The sequence below is a fragment of the Saccopteryx bilineata genome, chromosome 5, assembly GCF_036850765.1.
Source record: "Saccopteryx bilineata isolate mSacBil1 chromosome 5, mSacBil1_pri_phased_curated, whole genome shotgun sequence".
NCBI lineage: Eukaryota > Metazoa > Chordata > Mammalia > Chiroptera > Emballonuridae > Saccopteryx > Saccopteryx bilineata.
In genome coordinates this window covers 40919521-40932110 of record NC_089494.1, presented here as the reverse complement: position 1 = coordinate 40932110, position 12590 = coordinate 40919521, and the positions used below count along the sequence as shown (strand labels likewise).

At 37.0% G+C, this 12590-nt stretch overlaps 1 non-coding gene across 1 annotated transcript; it reads right to left on the bottom strand.

Moving 5' to 3' along the window:
- Positions 1 to 8929: 8929 nt before the first annotated feature.
- LOC136307103 (U6 spliceosomal RNA) lies at positions 8930 to 9034 on the bottom strand. Its single transcript, XR_010725793.1, has one exon. It is a non-coding gene; the product is annotated as a U6 spliceosomal RNA (small nuclear RNA).
- Positions 9035 to 12590: the final 3556 nt, after the last annotated feature.

Sequence of the window (12590 nt, the reverse complement as noted above, 5' to 3'; positions counted from 1 at the left end):
ATGTGCTGACCTTCAATCTGTTATCTGAACACACTGGGCTGGTTTGCCATTAGCAACCCCTCAGCAAGGAATTCTCAATTCCCTCCATTTGATTTCTTTGTTCTATTTTTGTTTAATCTTCCTCCTTCTCCTTCCTTACAGAGCCCCCTGCCTGTACCAAAAGAGTTTGATGGGTTTTTGAGAACTGGGTTTCCTCATCTTCTCTGGTGGCCGTCACTCAAATAAACCTCTTTCCTTTTCGTCAGCACCTGTGTCATGAGCCTGGTGACAGGCAGCCAGACCTGAGGGTCATTTTTCAAATTACAGTAGCATCCAAAAGCAAATTTTCTACATTGTTTATTGAGAATGTAGAGTGATGAATGGTATATGGTTTAACCAGTCACTTAACCTTATTTTAGCTATTGACTGATAGTTTATAAAGGATTCCTCAGGAAACTTTTGCTGGGCTACCCTGAGACAAAAGTATCTCACATGTATCTTGTTGAAGTCATAATCCAAAGACAATGCACAACTTATAGAACTGAGAAAAAAACCACAGGGACTGTGCTTAGAAATCACAGACTTTTCTGATGTTACCTGTGTTGTCTTTCTCCTGCTGTACTGTAGTCCTTACTTTTATTAAAGCCACACTTGAATATGCCCTGTGGAGTCCTTTCTGATCTCTAACTTTGGGTAATTGATGCCATTGGCACATTGAGGGAAGTATCAAAGTGACCCCTCCCTAACTCTATAATATAAATGATGACTAAAGCTTTGTGGAAAAGAAAGATGAGAAAAGGGAGATGTAAACTTTTGATGATAGGCTGACTCCCAGGACAGTTCTGGTCATGCAAATGCTGTAACCACTGACTGGAGGGAAGAATACTAGAACTTGGACGTTGAAAGTACTGAACCAAGGGAAATTATTATAAGGATTTAAAAATAAATTAGGGTAGAAGAGAAGTCATCCAAGTATTTTGTAATTTTGGCTATGTTGAAAAAAAGTGAAAGGAACAGAAAGAACTGAAGCAGCCAAGTCCACCAAATTATGGTTGGTCGTCCTAAAGACAAGGAACAGCATGCCAAAAGGGAATTAGGCAGATATTACTTTTGATGAGAATGTAGCTCAGTCTAAATGAGAATCATGGAAAAAGATGACACATGTTGCAAGGGGAGAAAATCAAAGACAAACAAAACACAGTCAGTCATTTGTATAGTAATATAAACAGCTTTCTGGGAAGCCTCTGTTAAAATGAATTTCATGCCTTCAGAGTCAAGGAGCTAAAATATTTCCCCATGTATAAGATGGACCTTAATTTTGGAGCCTGAAATTGGGGGGGGGGGAATGAATTACATAAAGTTATTGAACTCAAGTTTTATTCATCATAAAATTCATACAACTCCTCATCACTGTCAAAACTCCCATCAGCTTCTCCTCATCTGTTTCTGATGACTAATCACTGTCTTCATATATTGCCTGGTCCTTAGTTCCATCTATGGCATTTGAAGTGTCAAACCACTGTATAAGACACACCCAGTTTTTAGACCCCAAATTTTTCAAAAAAGGATGCGCCTTATACATGGGGAAATACAGCATTTCCCCATGTATAAGGTACTGCTGAATGGAAGTGTATGTTAAGTGTTACCCAGGATCCTTAGTTACAACTTTTACAGAAATATGATTAGAGGGCCAATCTGTAAAGCTGGATAAAGTTAAGATATATAACACATACTTATAGGGGGGAAATTAGATACTAAGTAAAAAATTCTTAGATTTAGAAAATAATATAATCTTTCTGCAGCTTATGGAATGGTGGAAAAATTAGCAACTTTGGATGATACTGAAGTGTACGCTAATTTTACACCTTTGACTCAAATAATGATTAATGTTGTGATTGAAGAGATTTCAAATAAGTAATGTTGAATGATCAAAAAGATTGGGATTATTCTAAGAAATGAAAAAATAATAAAATAGATTTTAAAAATCTTAAGACAGGGGTCGGGAACCTTTTTGGCTTAAAGAGCCATGAACGCCACATATTTTAAAATGTAATTCTGTGAGAGCCATACAATGACCCGTGTACGTTAAGCATTACCCAATAAAAATTTGGTGTTGTCCCGGAGGACAGCTGTGATTGGCTCCTGCCACCCACAACCATGAACATAAGTGGTAGGAAATGAATGGATTGTAATACACAGGAATGTTTTATATTTTTAACATTATCATTTTTTTTTATTAAAGATTTGTCTGCGAGCCAGATGCAGCTATCAAAAGAGCCACATCTGGCTCGCGAGCCATAGGTTCCCAACCCTACCTTAAGGCATCTAAGATGGGTGGAAGTGCTCACATGGTTAATTTAAAAGGGTATAGAAAAGGAAAAAAACAGATGGACTAACTACTAAAGTTTTAATGGATCGTTATAAGAGATTATGAGATTCAGCTGCTTTACCAACTCCTCCGTTTACCCTAGGCTTGACACATTTTAAAAAGGTAATGATGACATAAAAGCAAAATCTGCAGTCTCTTCCAAAGCAGTGCTATTTTTAAAACAGTGAGAATTTAAAAAGATTATTCTGAATGACAAGATGGCCAGTGACTGTTTGCACAATGTCCCAGCAAAGACACTAAGATAAGACCATTTGGATTGGTATGCAAAAAAACATCCAGAGTGGTAAAAAATTGTATTAATATTTCTAAACACTGGTGCACAATATGAAAATAAATTAAACTTGCTAATGAAATGGTAAAGGACAGTACAATTAAGGTGAAATATTCAAAAATTAAAGTACGGTTCAAAGTACGAATTTATGGGTAAAAGTTATATAGTTGTTGCATTACCTTTACCAGAATATATTGCCAAAATAGATATAATGTATGAATAAAGATCTCTTGCCTTATACAACAATATGTTATAGAAATCTGTTCTTTGTTCTTTTTTAATTGGTCATGTTAGATGGGGGCTTTTAGAACTACCTAAAATTTACCTGAGTGCTTAATATAAAACAAAATAGGGCACCTGGAAAGGGCTGGGCAGAGAGGAAAAAGCATCAAAAAAATTCACTTTTGCCCTGGCTGGTTGCTTCAGCAGTAGAGCATCAGCCTGGTGTATGGAAGTCCCAGGTTTGACTCCCCGGGTAGGGCACACAGGAGAAGTGATCATCTGCTTCTCCACTCCTCCCTCCTTTCTCTTTCTTCTCCTTCCACAGCCATGGCTCGAATGAATAGCTTAGCCCTGGGCACTGAGGATGGTTCCATGGCCTCGGTTCAGGTGTTAAAATAGCTCAGTTGCTGAGCAATGGAGCAGCAGCCCCAGATGGGCAGAATATCAACTCCAGACAGGGGGTACCAGGTGGATCCTGGTCAGGGTGCATGCAAGAGTCTGTCTCTCTACCTCCTTGCTTCTAACTTGATAAAAAAAAAAAAAAAATTAAAAAAAAAAAAACAGAACAAAACAAAAATTTAGTTTTGATTAAAGATATAATAAATACAGGTGAATTAGTATCCAAATTTTCTTGTTTAATAGTCCAATGCCATGTGAGAAAAGTTTATAGGTCCTGGAGATTAAGTCTAGATTCCACAGGAATAAATAAAGAGGATTCTTCAAGAGCAACATTCATTCCTGGTATATTAACAATTCAGGTTGTGTAACAAGCTAAGGGAGATTAGTATTCTGTGATCAGTTTGACTACTGCTTCCTTTTAGATTTCTATTTTGAACAAAAGTCAAAATTAAATTTGCATTTATGTGAAACAGACTCCAATATATTTATACATTTACTGTGCTTCTGTGGGGACATTTAAATTATCCTGCTTATAGCCACAACCTGGTAAGAAGAGATGTTGATTTAATTCAATCAAAAAGTAATTTTATTCATTCCATCAATAGTATAATGTTGATATCTAAATCTAAAAATCAATCTAAACACAAATTCTAAATGTTGGTTAATTATATAACTATCAGGGAGTAGCCAATTAACTCAGCTAAAATATAGGGTCTAGCATAAATGATAAAATTCTAAGTGATTAAATGGGCTAGAACTACTACCAGCATTCCTTGACAAATTATAATGATTTATTGAATTGCTCCAAACTAAAAAATAAGGTTGTTTAATTTCTGAAGAAATCATATCCTACATCTATACATTTTATTGGCCCCTGTTCATATAATAACAATAGAAAAGCTAAATCTGAATAAAGCTTTTTATAGCATCAGGCTTTCTTAAAGCTTCCCATGGCCATTGACCCATACAATCCCATTCTAACCAGATGAAAAAATTATATTAGAAATATAAGCAGCTAGAAAATTAAAGCTGGCTAAAGCCTTTGGCAAAAGCCCATACTGCCACACTGCAGTCATGGAATTGGACTGGAATATTACCTAAGGCTGCCACATAAGCAGCGTGATTCACAGATTGTAGCTCTAAATTGGAGAGCCAAAACTCCGTCTGGAAGGCAGCTGCATTACAACTAGCTGATTATTTCATTTTGACTGAAGAAGAAAAATACAATTCCACTCAATGGGCAGAATTAACTTACTCAGAGAGCTGGATATCATTAAGTAACACAGTATGTATTTATATTATAGTAATTTTAGTCAGTATGCTCAGCTTCTCTGACTCCATCTTGTTTTTTAGGTTTTTTGTTTGTTTGTTTGTTTTTGTTTTTTTCTTTGTATTCAGTTTATTGGGGGTGAAACTGGTTAATAATATTATACAGGTTTTAGGCAATCCTGCTTCGTTCCCATGCCTTCAAACTAATAGCGCCTGCTTGTCTTGCACATAGACATGCTAATCACTGGAGAAATTCTGCTTGCAGCTTGAGTTTGACAAAAACAGCCCTTTTGCAGAAGGAAACAATCAAGTCTTGGTTGTTTATTATTTTCAGGACTTCTTGACTTAACTCACATTAAGTAGAGTCAACTAACCAAGCTTCCTGAGAGCCTTGCTAGCACTCAGCTGTTTGCAGTCATCAGTTACTTCTTGCCCCTCCCAATATCTCTTTCCTTGACATAAAACAGTGTTCCTGTGCACAGGGCCTCTGAGACATAAATGAGTATGTCCAGCTGGACACAGAAAGCTGGGGTCATGGCGGAGCAGACAGTGATTCCTTTTATATATTTAATAGTGTATATATTTAACAGTGATTTAAAGTTTATTTCAACTATAATGCAGGTTAATCTGACTTTAAGGTAGCATCACATGACATACATCTGAGTCCATTCCCAAGATTCTGTGGTACTTACCATATTTCCCCATGTATAACACACACCTTTTTTCAAAAATTTTGGGGTCTAAAAACTGGGTGAGTTTTATACAGTGGCTGTAAATTTTTTTAGTTGCATTTCCCATTTTTTTCACATTTGCTTTTGTGCTCATTGTTGAAGAGAGTGATTCATCATCGGACACAAATAAGGACAAGTTAATGGATGGAAATATTGACTGTGATAAGGAGTTGTATAAATTTTTTTTTTGGAATTGTATGAATTTTATGATGAATAAAACTTGAGTTCAGCCCTGGCTGGTTGGCTCAGCGGTAGAGCATCAGCCTGGCGTTCAGGAGTCCCGGGTTCGATTCCCGGCCAGGGCACACAGGAGAAGCGCCCATCTGCTTCTCCACCCCTCCCCCTCTCCTTCCTCTCTGTCTCTCTCTTCCCATCCCGCAGCGAGGCTCCATTGGAGCAAAGATGGACTGGTCACTGGGGATGGCTCTGTGGCCTCTGCCTCAGGTGCTAGAATGGCTCTGGATGCAACAGAGTGACGCCCCAGAGGGGCAGAGCATCGCCCCCTGGTGGGCATGCCAGGTGGATCCCAGTCGGGCGCATGCGGGAGTCTGTCTGACTGCCTCCCTGTTTCCAGCTTCAGAAAAATGAAAAAAAAAAAACTTAAGTTCAATAACTTTATGTAATTTTTTTCTTTTAATTTTGGGCCTGTATGGCCAGTGGCCACCACCATCATGGCCATTCACATGCAGGTTCTCATTGAATTTGGGCAAACAGTAAAGAAACAGTGGAGCCAAAAAATAGTGAGCCATTTTTTTTTCAAAGTTTCACACCAGCTGATGAGCAAACACACAGGGAAAAATCTCTTCCCTCTTTTTCAGTGACTCTCAAAGCCCTGACACATTCTCCAGTTTCACAACCAGGAGAATCTTCTCTGGTTTCTCATAGAATCAAAGGCCCCACCAGTCTTAGCAGAGCTTGCAAAGCCCCTCACCTCTAGTTCCCCATCTGCCCACTTTCTCTTTTTCTGCCAACATGGCTTCTTCAGCACTCTGCATTCTCTCATCTCTCTATCTGCAAACACGGCTTCTTTCTGCCCTTCTCCTTCTTCCCTCTCTGCAAAACTCTCTGGGGTGAAAACCTTTCCTCCAGTAAACATAAGCAAGACAATGGCCTTTCCCAAACAGGAAAGTAATTTGCAATTTCACAGAACACATATACCTGGCGCTACCCAGCCCCCAATACAAACTATAAGCGAGCAAACATAAAAATCATATTTTACAAATGTATTTGACCAACAGGCCCCCAAAATTAAGGTGTGTCTTATACATGGGAGCATCTTATACATGGGGAAATACGGTATCTCTGTCTGTTTTATGGATCTGTGCAATCTCTGGCACTCAGGGGTCATCTGGATTTGGATCATATAGCAGTGAACAAATGGATGAAAGAACTTTAGAAATAGTTAAAGCAGGAGACCACTGTTTTCTTAAAATATCAAGACAAAGGCTGCCATTTCTGTTAATATTTAGATGATAAGTTCTGTTAAAGGGGTAGTCTGTAAGAAAATGGACTGTCAAAAAGAATACACCGCCTTGATAATGGGCTGTCATTAGGTCCCATAATTGTGGTGTGCTAATGAAACATACCATCTCCAATTGAACCTACAGAACTTTGTGCTGGAGGATCACTGACCACTGGTCAAATCACTAAATTCCTTATTAGTCTGTTTCAGCGCTGTAATTTGTGCTTTGCATCCGGCTCCTCATTATCTTGGTGTGTGGTCAAAGGTCCAGCCAAAACTCTTGGTTATCTCTGCGGCAGGAAAGGATTGTCTCCGCGTCTCACACTGGCTCTGCCAGACACAAGCATGATTTGCAAAAACTGAGCAGATCAGCACTCGCACAGGCCCTACAGAGACCCCGATGATGACTCTGTACTTTCTTAAGATGAGTTTGAGAACCCACTGAGATTCCCATCATTTCAGTTGGCACCTTCTCGATCAATAAACCTTCCCTTACTCCAAAATCTGATGTCTTAAGTTTTTGACTTTTGAAGCATCTGACACACAGACTTTGGTCTGGTAACAAGTAGCAAATAGATTGGCCATGGAGTTCAAGAACTGGGCCATAGATGACTAGAAGATAAGACAAACACCAGTGTGGAAGACTTTGTAACAAAAAGCTTTATAGATTTCCAGAGGAAACAAATGAAAGTAAGATAAGCTGATGCCCATTAAAAAAAACTTCCGAATTCAGAAGGGTACTGGAACTAACAAATATCATATATACTCTGTTTGCTTTTTGAAAGTAGTTTCCTGGATGGTGATGGACGTCAACTAGACTTATGGTGGTGATTATTTTGCAATACATACACATATTGAATCATTATGTTGTACACCTGAAACTAATATAATCTTGTACGTCAATTATACCTCAATAAAAAAAAAGTAGTTTCCTGGGTACGCCACATGAGTTGTCATGGAGACATTCAATCAATCAACAAAAACATAAATATATCCCACTGTGTGCTCAGAATCTCAAAAAGGCATTAACAATTGTTTTGTTTTGTTTTGTTTTACTTTTTTTTAACAGTAACATCAGAGACTAAAAGCAACAATGGGCTGCACATTGAGAAGATCCACATCAGTCTATAGCTGACAAGTGGATTCCATTAACTCATTACTCATAACTCCAGGTATATACTGATGGGTCCTGACCAGGATAGATATAAATTCTAGATTTGGATAAACATTTCAGGTAAGTGAAAAAATGCCTCTAACACTATTAGCAGCCTAGAGAAAAAAAAAGATATGATTTCAATTTGGCTCTTCACTTATACATCACTGATGAAGGAACACATTTATTGCAGGTGCAGCAATAGAGTAGGCTAAGATGCATCATGTACAATAAACTTATCATGTAGTTTCCCATGCACAAATTAGTGAACTAAATGGAAATCAAAATGTACAATTAAAACATGGGCTTACTAGAGGGATATCATTAGCAAGATCACATAACAGGAAGTGCCAGACCCTCCTTCCCTCCATGGGCACACAGATTCAACAATATATGGACCAATTCCATTCGCGAGAAATCCAAAACCAATGGAGAGGCCCTTACACCCCAGGCAAGCACAAAATCCAACCACAGTAAAGTCAGTAGTAAAATCTGTGGTACCCTCTTCCCATAATCCCTTTTACATGGCACAACACCACATTGTCCAGAAAAAAAACCCACCTCCCAGTACTTTTGTTATTTCATAAGTTTTCCGTAAGGTCAGTGTACACAAGAACACAAGAAAGGGCCAGTCTGAAGGTCACTGCTTTAGAAGTAGAAAAATAAGGAAATACAGGTTTGCTAGGAGAGAAGCTATCTGCCTGTGGCCTACAATACAAACTGACAGACCCATCATTTAAAGAGCGGCAGTGCTAAATAATTTGAACAGATGTAAAGAAGAGGACACTTAGCAGAAAAAGTAACTTAGAGGACTCTTAGACTCTCTCCTCTGGACAAGGAGACAATGGATAGCATAGATCAGATTCAGTGGGCCTCTCCAACCAAAGAAAGTGACTTAATGTCATAGAAAATGTCTCCTGTATATGCACCAGTTAAGGCAAGATCTGGGCTATTTACTACTTAACCTCCCATAAAGAAAATTCTAAGTAATGATGGAATTTTTTAGCTCTAAAACACTTCCGTTTTATTACTTGAATAATTTTTTCCCGTTAAAAAAAATATGGAATGCTTCACAAATATGTGTCATCCTTGCACAGGGGCCATGCTAATCAATTCTGTATTGTCCCAATTTGAGTATATGTGCTACCAAAGCAAACACTTATTACTTGAACTCTTTAAGAGCTGAACTTATTTGCTCTTTGACCAGGATTTCAAAAAGTTTAATGTATGAAGAAAGTTGACTAACCACTAAAATTAAAACTGAAGGAGGTACATACATAGCAGAGTCATTAGGAGCCCAGTCTAGGAGCCAAACTTGGTCACACATAATGACCCTGGAACAGTTACTTCTCCCTAAGCTTCAGCCTTAATCTTTACATTAGGGCCTGTGTCTTCAAGTTTACATGAGAATTTAATAAAATGAAGGATATCAACATGAAAGCATAGTCAAAGGCACACAGCAAGTACCAGGTAACTATTATTATATTTTCTTATTACAAATCATTTATATGGAACATAAATTCTCAATTAAGGTTAATGGACATGATCAAAACAGTCATTTGGAATTTTTAAAGCTATTTTCTTAATTAAAAGATCATATGATCCTAACTTTTCAGCTATGGTTGATAACAGAAGGTTCACAGTAATGGTCTGATAATTTGATATTAAAGTTTTCATTATATAAATAACAAAGATTTAAATTTTAGATGTATGAGAAGCAACTAAGATAATCAGGGATTTGTCATATAAGAAACGCTCAAGGAAAATATCCTACTAAAGAGGAAAAGTAAAACTGGATTGAGAATCACGGTCTCTCAAATTTTACAATGTTCATTGTTTATTTCAAAAAGGAGAAGCAACAAACATAAGGCACCAACAAGAAAAAAAGAAAAACAAGGCAAACTTCATGCCACAGACTTTGATCCTTATATAATTGTCTACTCCTATCCCTGTTCTCATCACACCAACCCAAAATTGATCCCAGAAAAACAGTGGATAAACAAAATTCTAAGCATCTTTATTAACAATCTCCAACCCCTTTCCTCATCTTCATTGAAAAAAATAAGGGGGAAGCAGATTAAAAAGATTTTACTCTAGGAATAATTTAAGAAAAGTCATCAAATGTTCACAATTCTCTCTGTCACCGCATGTTCTCAGTAGAGCAAGATAAACAGTTAAAAATCTTGACTTTGTTCTCTCCAGTCTAGGAGAAAAGCAGACAAGGAAGAAAAAATGGCCATAATCACACAGGAACTGAAAAAAAAATAGAGAAAACAAACTTGCTGAGGGAACAAGAAGCTAATGAATAGATAGTGATTCAGTGGGATTCTACAAAATAATAAAAACAAAGAAACGTCATTTATATCCAACAATGGAAGAATCTTATAAATACAACATTGAGCTAAAGAAGAAAATTCTTTAAGAATATATACATTTTAATTCTATGTTTTTCAGAAGTGCAGATATAGTTTATCATATACACATACTTTTATTTTACTTTAAAGCATAAAAATGTATATTTATTTGCCAATATTTTGATGTAGAGTCATGGATTTTTTTTTTCTTTCCAGTATGGCTATACAGATTAGTTTCTCTTCAATTTTTCCCTCATTGATAGTTTTCAATGAAGGACAAAAACTTTAAAACAACTGTGAAGCAAAATGACTGTACAATCTCTCAAGAAATTTATCAGTTTGTTTTCTTTCTTCTATTGCTGTCTCAATCACACCAGATTTAAAAGCAAGCTTTTTTTTCCCCCAGGGATTTGCCTGTAACAAATTTTCAGAAACATCCAAATTACATTTTATAGTAATATTCGTTTTCCTTATCATACATTATTACAGACAGTTTAAAATTTTGAATCAAATAATGGAATCATAACTTCCAAATTGGGCAAAAATACCTTTGGGAACAAACACAGTTTAATCTTGAGGAGCACCCAACACAGTTAATGAAAGCAGAAATACGTGGGTACACTAAAGAAAACTGACTAGTCACTGGTCACAGCATCAGTCAGTGTATTTTACAGATGATATGAGGAGCATCAGTTACTTTGGCAGGTTATTTGAGTGAAAGTTAGCTAAGTAAATGACAGACTAAAATTAAGATTATCTGGCCTGAGCAGGCGGTGGTGCAGTGGATAGAGTGTCGGACTGGGATGTGGAGGACCCAGGTTTGAGACCCCAAGGTCACCAGCTTGAGCGTGGGCTAATCTGGTTTGAGCAAGGCTCACCAGCTTGAGCCCAAGGTCACTGGCTCGAGCAAAGGGTCACTTAGTCTGCTGTAGCCCCCTGGTCAAGGCACATATGAAAAAGCATTCAATGAACAACTAAGGAGCCTCAACGAGGAATTGATGTTTCTCATGTCTCTCCCTTCCTGTCTATCTGTCCCTCTCTCTGATTCTTTCTGTCTCTGCTACAAAAAAACAAACAAACAAAAAAATTAAGATTATCTAATCACAGAAAATATAGAGGAAAATGACAGAAAATAAATATAATTAGAAAAATGATCATCAGCTCAGGGGGAATGCAAGAAAAAATGATGATTCAATACATTGAGCCTTTCTGAAGTGTTAAACATAAATGGCACAGGAAAATTATTTAAATATAAGTATATATAATCATTATTTTTTCATTAACTAAAGAAAAACATAAATTTATAAGTAGAAGGGAAAATTCCACAAAAAAATTCATATAAAATATATAGCAGTGATCTTTATGGTTTAGGTCCTAAATTATGCTGAATTTCCAGCACAAGAAATATTTGAGACATTAAGGTATGGGGGAAGTAATGAGCTACTTAAAAGAATAAAAATTAAGCAGACCTCATGATTCTCCAAAGGATGTGCAATGTCTAAAATAATATAGCAATGATGTTTACAAATTTCCAAAGTAAACAAATATAAACTAAGACTTTTAGACCCAGCTAAGTTGTCATAGAATATAGATTTCAAAGATATATAAATGATATAAAATTTAACAATATAACACAATCTTAATATTTCTCATAATTTGTGTGTGTGTAATTTAACAGATCTTCTTTGTGAACTAATAACCCCTGTAATGAAGACTAAATTTAGTTATTCCTTTAGTTTACCAGTTTCATTTTCTTTTATTAAATTCAAATCATATTAAAGTTAATTTTATTGTTTAATAGCATAAATTTCATTATATCACTTTTATAAAACTATACTGTTTACAAAAATTAGGGGATTAGGAAATGTGCAGATACTCCAGTACTTAAAATCTTTTGTATAGTGCATTTTCAACAATAAAATAAAAGTTGGTTTTGCATCTCATTTACATAATCAAAAAACTTTCTTTGACTCATCATTTGCTTTTCTGATGTTCTTGTTTAATAAAAAAAAATCAAATGTTTCTTTTTTTATCACTTCATAAACATTTTGATATACCCCCTAATTTTTTTTTTTTTTCTTTTCATTTTTTCATTTTTCTGAAGCTGGAAACGGGGAGAGACAGTCAGACAGACTCCCGCATGCGCCCGACCGGGATCCACCCGGCACGCCCACCAGGGGCGATGCTCTGCCTATCCTGGGCGTCGCCATATTGCGACCAGAGCCACTCTAGCGCCTGAGGCAGAGGCCACCGAGCCATCCCCAGTGCCCGGGCCATCTCTGCTCCAATGGAGCCTTGGCTGCGGGAGGGGAAGAGAGAGACAGAGAGGAAAGCGTGGCGGAGGGGTGGAGAAGCAAATGG